Source organism: Barbus barbus (genome assembly GCF_936440315.1).
Source record: "Barbus barbus genome assembly, chromosome: 45".
In the NCBI taxonomy this organism is placed as follows: domain Eukaryota; kingdom Metazoa; phylum Chordata; class Actinopteri; order Cypriniformes; family Cyprinidae; genus Barbus; species Barbus barbus.
In genome coordinates this window covers 21,907,245-21,920,383 of record NC_136723.1, presented here as the reverse complement: position 1 = coordinate 21,920,383, position 13,139 = coordinate 21,907,245, and the positions used below count along the sequence as shown (strand labels likewise).

The 13,139-nt window shown below is 35.8% G+C and overlaps 1 protein-coding gene across 1 annotated transcript in view; it reads right to left on the bottom strand.

Annotated features, from left to right (window-relative positions):
- Window positions 1-13,139, bottom strand: part of LOC306864364 (tetratricopeptide repeat protein 28-like) — a 317,133-nt gene that overhangs the window by 264,134 nt on the left and 39,860 nt on the right. The window lies entirely within an intron of this gene.

Sequence of the window (13,139 nt, the reverse complement as noted above, 5' to 3'; positions counted from 1 at the left end):
TTTCTGAATAATTATTTTATTATTTAAAATTCATCCATTTACTTTTTAAATTATGAGTCTAATACGTTTCATATATAAAATTTGACTTATAATTTTAGACATAAATATAACAAAATTAAATTAAATAACAATGGCAATAAAACATGTTTTGTTTGAAATATTTAGAGATTATTAGAGATAAAAAATAAGGAATGTTTCTGAAAATCTTAATTTATTATTTACAATTTATCCCTACATTAACTTAAAAATTTGAGTCTAATACTTCTCATATAAGAGCTCCTAATATTATATTTAAATATTAAAAATAATACTAATAGCAATAAAACATTTTGCTTGAAATATTTAGAGATTATTGGAGATAAAAAAAAAAAAGAAACACCTGGAATATTTCTGAAAATTTTAATTTTTTACTTAATTTTTCCCTACATTATTATAATTTTGAGTCTAATACTTCTAATATTTAAAGATTATTACAGATATGTAAAACTGTGTATGTGTGTGTGTGGTGGCCAAAATGATTAGAACACTAGTATTTTTTTCAGCTAAAAAAAATGGTTTTAAAATTAAAGTTTTTTGGGTGTTAGTATCAATATATTAGTCTCAAGGTTAAGCCAGTATGCTCCAAAACAGTGACAAAATTCAGATTTAGAAGATATAAGCATTCAAAGCTTGCAGTTCGTCACTTTCGCCAAAATGGATCATCTGCATGAGTCGGCATATAATAAACACACAACCTCAGCAGGTTTATGATCACTGAGAGTTTCATATTGAATCTATTAGACTATGGCTGTCAAATGCAGCTTCACCGAGCTCAACGGCTCTGGCCCGAGCAGATATAAACAAAACGCTATTGGCTGCTCGATATGTCCCGCCCTGTCTTCCTGTTTCAATTGAAATTACATCACCACATAGAATAACCCTGCATGTTTCAAGGCACTTCAGGGGACCTTTAAGTCAGTTATTTCTATCTCTTTATGTAGTGTGTCAGTAGGAAATATCAGTTTACATTTCCAAACATTGATTTTGCCATTAATAATCCAGTGAGATTTTTGTCTGACAACAGCCAGTGCTTCACACAGAAATCTGATCTGATCATCATCCTCATTTTTACACAAACTCTTAACAGTGCAGTAGCTTTGCAGGTAGGTTTCTTGAAGCGTTGCCACAGTTCTTCTGGATTTAGTCTGTCTCAGTTTGTTCTCTTCATGTCATTCTAGACAGACTGGAGGATGATCAGATATTTAAAACCATTTTTTAGCTGGTGAAAATACTAGTGTTCTAATCATTTTGGCCACCACTGTGTATATATATAAGAACGACCAATGCCTATGGGTGTGTGTGTGTGAACATTTTTAAAGGATAAAGGAGCAGGATCTTTTGAAGGATCAGGAGGAGACGTCTACCTAATTTGGAGAAAGCAGTGAGAGAAACGGTCATGTGATGCGTTCGGCGCTAAGCAGTGACACGGCGCTCGGCCTTCATCTGCATGTGACCTACTCTAAGATCTCAGATACGTGTAACGATTCTATGCGGTAACGAGACAATCCTGAATCCGGCTTTAGCAGGGAACTTTGAACTCCGTGTTTCTTTGTTCTTTGATAATTGAATGGCATGGACTATTTCAGGGCAGCTGAGCAGAATATTTCAAAACACAGAGATTACAGTCAAATTACTGCAGCGGGGCAGAGCGGCTTTATGTTTTTAATTAGCAAACGGTTTAACGTTTCACTTTCACGATGTCAGTAAAAGGTATTAGTGGTTGAGTACAGGATAAACGCTAAAGACTAGCTAATTATGTTTACCATAAGTGGAGTTATTACATTGACCTTTATAGGATCTATAACACGCATGTAACTCGTTTGTGGAAAGTTGTGGTGTGAAAAACACGTGTGGATACGGGTGGGGTTTGAGGACAGAGGCATGATGTCATCACCATCGCCATAACAACAGCTCTGATACTTCACTGCCAGAACGTCTGTATGTTTTGATATGATCTCATCGACTGCAGTCTCATCTACTGAGATTTCACAAACTTTTTTCTAGGCTTGGCTGTAATAAGAACAGCCTGTTGTCCTTAAGGATGCATCCATGCTTCCCTCTGGTGTTCGCTACAGGAAGTGCAGATCTTTTTGAGTGTGTGTGTGTGTGTGTGTGTGTGTGTGTGTGCATGTTTATGTGGTTTATGAGGACACAAATTTGTATAATGACATGGGTATGACAGAGGTATTACAATATGAAGGTGGTTTATGAGGACACTGCCTATGTCCCCGTAATTCAAAAGGCTTAAAAAACATACTAAATGGTGTTTTTTTGAAAATCTAAAAATGCACAAAGTCTCATGTGAGGGCTAAGTTTAGGTGTAGGGCAATAGCACACACAGTTTGTTCAGTATAAAAACCATTACGCCTATGGAGAGTCCCCATAAACCACAAAAACCAACATGTGTGTGTGTGTGTGTGTGTGTGTGTGTGTGTTTGTGTGTGTGTGTGTGTGTGTGTGTGTGTATATCACAAGCATATGTCCCAAAAAATAGAAATTATTATAGCATAAAGAATATATTTGTGTGTGTGTGTGAGTGTGTGTTGACTATATGTACTGTTACATTTTGAATCTTTATATTTGCATTACTCTCAATAGTGACTCTCATTAGATTTACTGTAATCAATTTTTTACTGCAGTACTGTACAAAAATTATCAAAATATTATTATTTTAACATATATTAAATCAGTACATATCAGTTTTATTATAGCATTATTTATATACGATTACCATTGTTAAAATTTCAAATTAACCTTTATTTTTATTCTTTAATTTTATATATTTATTTATTTGTTTGTGCCATTATTATTAGTTTTTTTTCCCGTTTCAGTTTAATTAAAAAATTTAAAGTGCAGAAAAAAATAAAATAAAATATAGAAACGTTGCCTTGGCAACTAACTAAAATAAGTTTATGTAAATATTTATATTTTATTTTCTTTCACTTTTATTTCCGTAAAAAAAATGATTTCGTTAACTATAATAACCCTGGTACACATACAAATACTGAAATGAAAAATGAGCTTAATTACCATTAATTTAATACATTTTACCCTAAAATAGACATTTGTTAAATTTGTTAAAAAATATAAACAGAGAAAAAATTAAATTAATTAATTAAAATAAAATAAAAACATTTTTCACAGGTTTTGTGAGATTCACCCTTGTAGACAACTAGTTTAATTCTTACAACTGTAAGCACTTTCAGGACAGAGTACAACATGAACTGAACATCACCGTTCAATCTCCCGTAACATATTAATAATACACATAACAAGACACAGCCACCAAAGCGGCACCAATGCATTCTTTACATGACACAGCTAGCCACTAGTGACATTCATATGAGCAAACCAGACGCATTCACATCCTTCTAAAAACAATGAAACACCTTCTGAATGCTTGGCTTTGTCTCAAAGACACTTTTAAGCAGCTGTGATGGAGTAATTCCTCTCTTAGAAAGAATCTGAGAACCGCTTCATTCATTCACGATGTCAAGCGCCAGCACTGCCAGGGTTCGGCTTCTCCCATGTGGCAATGCATGTTAAACTGCGCAAGAGGACACAAAGTCTGCAAAGCAGTGGTGTCTAGGACACTTTCGGCCTTGAGGGCGCTATTAACATGAAAAGGGCCGGGAACTCGCACAAACACGGCTGTGCAGAGTCAATTCAAAAGCCCAAACTGTTTTAGTTTATTCATCCAGCGAAGCACTTCAGGGCCTCTTTGTGAATATGTAAATTGAACTCAATAATTGGGAAAAAAGGGAGCAAAATGAAACGCGGAGAAGAACAGAAATCCAAAGCTTATGATGATATTTACAGAGCTTGAACTGATATTGTAAGCGACTGTTTCTGACGACCGTGAACCTGGAAAACAATATTAAAACAGCTTCACTGAACAACAAAAAGTTCAAAAAATTATTTTCTCAATTTTAATGGTGGTGCTTTTTCTTCTAAAACTTGTCAGAAAAGCTTTTATCATGCTGATAGTAACTTGAAACCCTTCCAACTAGATGCGTCTTTAAATTCATTCCCTTTAAAGCACTGCTGTAACAAACTCATCTCCTTCAACAAAAACTATAAAGACTTGGAGAAAATCCCCTGCTGTGAGCAACCTTCCTGTTATTATATATAATCTGCAAGTTTCAACAGATAGTTTAGTGTGATACAAATTATTTAGATGTTCAATATCTATTGGATAACCATAAGTAAACATTGCACTGCAAACACAAATACATAAACACTGCAATTAAGAGACATTGAAAATGTGATGATAATAATAATTATTTTTACAGTACAATTGTAAAAAGTGAAATAATAATAATAGTAATTATTATTATTATTTTAAAGCTGCAGTCCGTAAATTTTGCCTCTTTGTCGCCATCTCTGTTGCATCTTGATTGCGTGGGATGTGCTCCGGCACGACTCCAGCGCGGATGAATCTAATGTTTTGAGGAGTATGTGTGTCGGTCAGTCACCGCACCTGTGTGGATGTTTACTGTGCTTCACAATCACAGATTCTAGCCTATGTCTTGGAATATATGACCCAAATAAGAATTTTCACCGTTTATTGCCATCTGAACAAGTAAGTAACAAATCTGCCACATTTGTTCTGACCAACTGTGGAAAAAAAACATTACCATAAATCGCACTACCAATGGTGATTTAATCTAAAGATCGGTTAGCTTATATCACATCAAACCGTGCAAAGTATTATTATTGTTATAATTTATTCTCAAATTATTAATGTTAACAACATCAGCATTGCGTGAGTATTGCTAGGAGTATAGTGTGTATTAGCGAGTAGATTTCAATTTCTGTACAGTCTAATCCAGGGGTGTCAAACTCAGTTCCTGGAGGGCCGCAGCCCTGCAGAGTTTTGTTCAACCCTGCTCCAACACACAAACCACGTAGTTTTCAAATAAGCCTGAAGGACTTGATTAGCTGAATCAGGTGTGTTTAATTAGGGTTGCATCTAAACTCTAGGGTTGCTCCGGCCCAACTATCACAAGCATATGTCCCAAAAAATAGAAATTATTATAGCATAAAGAATATATTTGTGTGTGTGTGTTGGCACCCCTGTTCTAATCTAATTGTCATGCCATTCGAATTTCATATTAAGAAATTCTTTTATCCCAAAAAGCAAACTATGCTCCCTTCGAACTGGTTTTCTTTAAAATACAAATCTTGTGCAATCCCAGGCTATCTGTAATCAGAAGCACATTTAAAACTGGAATATAATTTAATTTCATTCACACGTGTTTCATAAACACATAATCCTTTCTGGATTACAATCCACCGTCAAAATGATACATTTAATTATTCTAGCAGCTGTGAGAAAAGGCCATAAATGAGCCGCCACCTGCAGGATCCTCACGTGCGATAGCCTACTAGCCGGGACAACTTCTTTATGTTTACAGACGTGACGTAATGACGCAGTGCCATGCTCGAATTGCCCACGAAATTCTACCTGTACCACTCAAATGAGAAAACATTATTATAAGATAACCGTTGTGAATCGGGCTAAAGTAAGGCGATAGTTTTGAACACTGGCTGGTTATGTACTTGCTCAAATATTGATTTTGGATCATTTTTAACCAAAAAAAGTTGTGGACTGCAGCTTTAAGAATTCAATTTTACAGTGAAATATTATAATAGTATATATATATATATATATTTTTGTAGTATAGTAATAATAAAATATAGTAATTTTATTATTGTAATTGGTATTATTAAAATATTATTATAAAAAATATTTTCAAATCATGATTTTTCCGATAAAGATTGTGATTAAGATTTAAAATGCAACTTTCCATGTTTCCTGTGCTTGTTTGTAGGGCTGGAAAATTTGACTGAAAATATTTTGAAAAAAAATATTTGAAAAAAATTTGACTTATTATTATTATTATTGTTAGTAGTAATAATAGTAATATTTCACTTTTCTACTGTAAATATTATTAGTTGTACTATTTTTCTTCAATATTCCTTTTCAGTGAAATATTACAATATTAATATTTACCTTTGTTTAATATTGTTGGTAGTAGTACTAGTAGTAACAACAACAACAACAATAATAATGTTTAATATTTTAAATTATAAATGTATTTATACCAGCCTAATTCTACATTTCTTTCCCAAGTTAAACTAGTCAACATAGCGACTAGACAGTTTCTGAAGTATGATTTTCACATCCCTATTCAGCATGACCTGAATTTAAATGTACCGCTGTAAATCATAACTAGATCTCTGGAGATTTGAGGCCGTGTGTTTTTAATGCAGTATATGTCATGCTTGCGTGTCATTAACGCTGAGCCCCCTCTTCAGCGTGCTTCCCTGAGGAGAAGATTACGGTGTGGTCTGAATATTGCTTTATAAGAACAGGGTGCCAGAGACGTCAAGAGAAGCTTGAGCCGCAGTGCAACATGGGAAAACGGCCCTGTGGGCTGTTTCTTTGGCATCCAGAGTGGAGAACGGACAGTCTAAAGATCTTCCCAGACTCACAACAATGAATCTTGACTTTCAAGAGGGACGTTTCGATTGCATAAGATGCTTTGATTTTAAAACACAAGACAGGTCTACGGTTCTGTGATCTGAATGGAATTTCCTTCATATAAAAGACCAGACAACTTCTCATGTTTCACGACATAACAATCGTTGATTGAAACACAGATGCAGAAACCAGTAGACTAGAATGCATTTATAAGCTGCATGCTAAAGGGATTTCACCATGATTCTGAAGTTTGTAACACTAAGATGAGTAGAGACAGATAGACAGAACAACAGACAAAAAGGTACATTCTTAAAAATAAAGGTGCTTAAAAGGTTCTTCACAGCGATGCCATAGAATAACTATTTTTGGTTCCACAAAGAACAATTCAGTCAAAGGTTCTTTAAAGAACCATCTCTTTCTTACCATTTTATAATCTGAAGAACCTTCTTTCGCCACAAAGAACCTTTTGTGAATCAGAAAGGTTCTTCAGATGTTAAAGGTTCTTTATGAAACCATTTAGAAAAAAAGGTTCTTCTATGGCAGGGCTGTCCAAACTCAGTCCTGGAGGGCCGGTGTCCTGCAGAGTTTAGCTCCAACTTGCCTCAACACACCTGTATGGAAGTTTCTAGTATGCCTAGTAAGAGCTTGATTAGCTGCTTCACGTGTGTTTAATTAGGGTTGGAGCTAAACTCTGCAGGACACCGGCCAATGATTGAGTGACAGAATGATTGAGAAATAGAACAAATGAGCAGAAATAGAATGACAGACAGAACAATAGGTAGAGCAATAGATTGGATGGATGGGTGGATGGATGGATGGATGGATGGATGGAGTGGTAGAGCATTAGATAAACAGAGCAATAGGTAGAGAGAAAAAAGAAAAATAGAGCAATAGATTGGGCAAAAGAACAATACAACAATAGAGCAACATCTATCTATCTATCAGCGACAAAACAACAGAGAGACAAAATGACAGATAGAGTGACAGAGTGACAGATAGAGTGAAAAATGACAAGATAGAGACAAAATGATTGAGTGATAGATAGAATGACAAAACGATAGATGGAGTGATAGAGCAACAGGGCAATACATAGAGAGACAAAATGATAGAGCATTAAATAGAGTGATAAAACGATAGATGGAGTGATAGAGTGATAGAGCGATAGAGCGATAAAAGATTATAGTGACAGAGACAAATGATAGTTAGAGCGATGATTAGATCGAGAAAAGACGATAGACAGACAGACAAACAGACAGACAGATAGATAATATATGATATCAACCAGGCCTTTATCAAAGCATCTTTACAATATGAGATCCATCTGCACTTTAAAACATGTGAGCAGCATCATTCATCCCGCTGTGCACTGATCTGAAAATTGCAAGTCATTGCATGCTTCGAATTTGCATTCATACGCCAGTTCATGCATAATCCCTCAGTCTGTGTTTAAACAACACGGTCCATGGCATCGGTCTTTGATCAGCGCGAGGCCTGCGAACAGAACGGATGCAATCAGATTTAAGAAATAAAGACGGACAGGGGGAATCTGCATGAATTATCGGCCCTTTGAAGTTGCAACGGCCCCCCGGAGAAACATCCAGGTGTGAGACTTTCCAGTCCTCGCGTACCTGAGTGCTTGCAAGCTCGAAAACCACAGCCTAGCAACCGCACAGAATGAAATAGTGCCTGGGACTTCTTCAAGAAAAGGGATAACATGCAGGGAATGCGAGAAAAAGTCTAGACGTCCTCTCAGAAAAACGCTCGATCTAAATGACAAAGAGATAAAAAAGCGCATTTAAAAGGATAAAGACTAAACAGCGTGTTTTTGTGTCGCTGCCGCACGTGTTTGGATGCACAGCGCCGCTCCCACAGTTTTCTCCTTCCCATGGGCCCACTAAAGGGGCAACACGGCTGTTGTGCCAACACAGACATCTATGCGAGGCTGGGAAGAGGAGGAGGGGCGGTCAGCGCTGATAGAAGTAAATAGCCTTCTCAGAGCGGCCGCTGCTATTGAGCTTTAATTAAAGCCGACCTCAGCTGGCGACCCCGCCGTGACGAACCAGCGGGACTATTGCAATGACCCTGCCCTGCACGTCACCTCCATGCATCTTCACTCCACTGCACTGCGGTACGCACAGCACTCAGCTGCTGATACTAAGGCTGAGCAGTACATTGAATATCTACCAAAGATTCAACATTAATTTCTTACAGAAACAAAATCATTTTTTATTTGTCCATTATGTTTCCTAAAGATCTCATCAATAGGCCATTTGGATTCATTGCCACAAATCAGTTCTTTCAAACTGTTTGATTCAATGAATGGGTTCATAGAGGGATAGATAGACAGATAGATAGTTAGATAGATAGATAGATAGCCGTCGTCTGATGAAATCAAATACACATAAGATAAAGACAATAGCTGTGTTGTGATTTTGGCTATACTTGCATGTAAAATTAGAGAAGCAACATAATATCTGTGTTTAACTGAAAGCGCTGCTCTTCTCCGCCACTCGCTTAACAGAGCAGACGCACAGAGAGAGAGAGAGAGAGAGAGGTGTGTGCACACTGGGAAAGCAAGACCTAAGTTGGCAACACTGTGCATCTATTCTCCACTTCTCCAACTACGGGCTAGGCCACGGGTAAAATCAACCTTATCACAGCTGAAATTGAATGTGTTTTTTAGTCATACTGCCCAGCTTGGACACCAAGTCCTCTTATGATGAAAAGTAAACTGAATCTGCATCTCTGCGAGCACAAACACTTCAAACGATGCATAAATACAGCTAAAACACTGATGTCTCAAGTCTTTCAGCATCCTCAAGCTCTCACAGGAGAATGCTGGTGAAGCGACACTCGTCTGCGTTCATTTGCCTTCTCTTCACATTCATCACTCACCATGGCCTCTCATAAAGGGTTGAGAGGCGTATGAGTGTGTGACGAAGAGGAAAAACATCAACAGCTTTCAATCAACACAAGGACTTAACACCAGTTTATCATTCTGCCTCTCTTGCCTGGCTGTCAGGTGTGAAGTACTGGCTCATTGAGCAAGTTTCCCCACAAAAAGGCCATTTACTGTGTATTTTCGTGACATATACTGTACAGTAAGGGAGGTTCAGAGCTGTAAACACAAGTCCAGATTACAAAAAACAAATGCTTAGAAATGTCTGAATCTCATTCATTAGATCAAGTGTGAAGTAAAATGTGGTTCATTATTCAATCTACATCATTCATACTATATCAATGATAGCTCAAATCATGCCTCTTTTTAAGATAGGAGTACTGTTATGTTTCAAAATAATCAGACTTTGGTTTTTGCCGTGGAATATGGTAAAACTGACTATTAAATAGCATCAATAATGTTCAAAAGTTTTGGGTTGACAAGATTAGTCTTTTCTGCTCCCCAAGGCTGCATTTATTTGATCAAAAATACAGTAAAAACAGTAATATTGTGAAATATTATTACAAATCAAAATAACTGTTTTATATTTGAATATGTTTTAAAAATGTAACTTATTTCTGTGATGTAAAGCTGAATTTTCAGCATCATTACTCCAGTCTTCAGTGTCACATGATCCTTCAGAAATCATTCTAATATACAGATCTGCTGCTCAAGAAACATTTCTGATTATCAATGTTGAAAACAGTTAATTTTGTGGAAAACAGGATTTTTCAGGATTCTTTGATGAATTGAAAAATGCTAAATAACAGCATTAATTTGACATATAAATGTTTTGTAACATGACATGTCTTTAATGTGACTTTTGGTCAATTCATTGCATCCTGGCTCAAAAAAAGGATTAATTTCTTTCAACGAAAAAAAGAACCTCAGTTTTATTTAGACTGAAGGAGGGACTCACACTAAAAACAAAACAAAAAAAAAACAGAATATGACCAATCACAACACATTAGCAACTGTCTAGCAACACCTTATCAACCAATCAGAGCACTGGAACTCAAAAACTAGGAATGTTTGAACATCGCTTTGAAAAATCTAATTTATCGCTATAATTATACTCTGTATGAGCTACTGTATAATTTCAATCAATTTTAGTTTTATTTTAATTGAATCAAATAATTCAATTTACTGAAGGAACATCTGAGACAAAGTTTATACTCCATGAAGTCCCTGAAATATAAAAGAGAAACTAAAGTTTTCTTCCGGGCAATGTCATAACTTCATATTTGTTTGTTTAATTGTGTTTTTATGAGACTATTGGCAGAAACGCTCTGCATGTGCGTAACGGGGCAAATCTGCAGTGTTTCAGGCCTGTAAAGTCGGTGGAATGTTGCTGTTATTGCAGTTATTGTCCTCGCAGCACAAGTCTGCCGTTGAACCCGTCCAGGATTTCCACAACAAAACAGCAGTTCGGCCCCACACCCACTACTTCCTCCTATTCTGTTCCAAAAGGAAGCACAGCCTCTCCGATACAGGGATCTCTGTCTGCTGGTTCCCACAAAACCTCCTCGGCTAGATTCCGAGCGCTGCACTTGTGGCGTTGGTTAGTTTGAACACTCCCCGTCGTGTCTCAGAGGAGCCCGCTGCTCATAAAGACAACAATTTCACACATTTTGGTTGAGTAAAATGGAACCCATGTTTCTGCCCTTTTCTCTGTGCCAAACGAGAACGTCCCGCCTCTATAACTCCGTGCAGCAAATGAAAAGTCAGAAAGACGGGCAGCTGTGCATGCAGAGGTTAATGTTCCTCGCTGGGTTTGGTTTTGCCACATGTGCTTTGGGCCGGGGAGGAGAGGACTGTGTGCTCAGAGCGAGACCAAACCGAAGTAGCACTCACATTTGCGCAAAACACTTCTCTCAGAGCGTTGTGGCGGTTTACGAATGAGAAAAAGCCCATTTTAATATCCTCAGTTCTTATTAAAGCCAACATGTTTGCGTGATTACAAAATACTTACGACTAGAGCTGTTAAGATTGCACACATGTGCGTCGCCCGCTTCAAAGTAGAACAAAAACTTGATTTCAACAAACAACCTAAATTGTTATAATATAAATATGCTGGCTGACATTTTTATCCGAAGCAACTTATGATCCACTAATTTCAGGTGCAGTACCAATTTACGAACACTAGTCACTAGATATGAGCAGGACATCAACATCTCTACAGTCATTTTGTCACACCTAGTGTACAACATTTCTATTAGCAGCATAGAACTAACCATTGGGCTACAAATATCCTATATGAGACATAAGGACTTGATCCAATTCAAAAGTTTGGGGGAAGAAGTGTTTTCTGCTCACCAAGGCTGCATTTATTTAATCAAAAATACAGTAAAATCAGTAATATTCTGAAATATTTTTACATTTTAAAATAAGTACTTTCTATTTGAATATATTCTAAAATATAATTTATTCCTGTGACCAAAGCTGACTTTACAGCATCATTACTCCAGTCTTCAGTGTCACATGATCCTTCAGAAATCATTCTAATATGCTGATTTACTGCAAAACAAACATTTCTTATTATTATCAATGTTGAAAACAATTGTGCTGCTTCATATTTTGTTGGAAACTATTCTTCTTGATTCTTGAATAGAAAGTTTAAAAGAACTCACTTTCTCTTTTGATCAGTGTAATGCATCCTTGCTGAATAAAATGATTTACATCTTACAGACCCCAAACTTTTGATCAGTGTAACTAACTTGTAGTCAAACAAAAAGGGTTTTCAATGGCAGATACTGATGTAAATGATGGCAAATAATATGCATACTAATTGCTTAAATAAATCAAAAACTTATTTTACACGATATGCATACAAATTATTAACAGAAATATTTATAATTTATTAAAACAAGCATAAACTAATGATAATAATCTCAATATGGACAAATATGGGTTTAAATACCAGTTTATTAATAACTCACTGTAAAAAGTGATGCTGACTTAACTTAAAAAAAATTTGAGGAAACCCGTTGCATTAAAATTATTAAGTAAATAATAATAATAAAAATAAAAAAAAGTTAAGTGACAATTGACAATCCACTTAACTTATACTTTTTTATTATTAATTACTTAATATTTTTAAGGCAATGGGTTTCCTCAATTCTTTTAAGTTAATTCAACTAATCACTTTTTTTTGTTTCATCTTAAAATAATTTGTTACCCCCGCTGACTTAAAATTTTTAGTTTAGTCAACTAAAATATTCCAGTTGTTCCTTAAATTAACTCTTAAAATTTCAAGTTGACTAAACTAAAAATTTTATGTCAGCGGGGGTAACAAATTATTTCAAGTTGAAACAACTTTTTGAAATAAAATGAATATATTATGTATTTGATCTGTAGGAGTTCAAATGAAAACAAGCCAGAACCACAATTGATGATATAAAGCTAGTAAATAATATGACACATGCATGTTTTGTGGAACTGCATCAGAAACTGATTCCAACTAGAACTTGTAGTTAAAAAAAGGTTTTCAATGGCAAATACTGATGCAAATGATATACATTAACTGCTATAATGAATCAAACACTTTGCATAATATGCACAAAAAAAACTGAAAGGTTCCCACCAAAGCTAATAATCTCAATATGGACAAATATCATCCAATTAAACATATTTCATGGGAACTATGCCAGAAACCAGTCAAAATCTCTCTATATA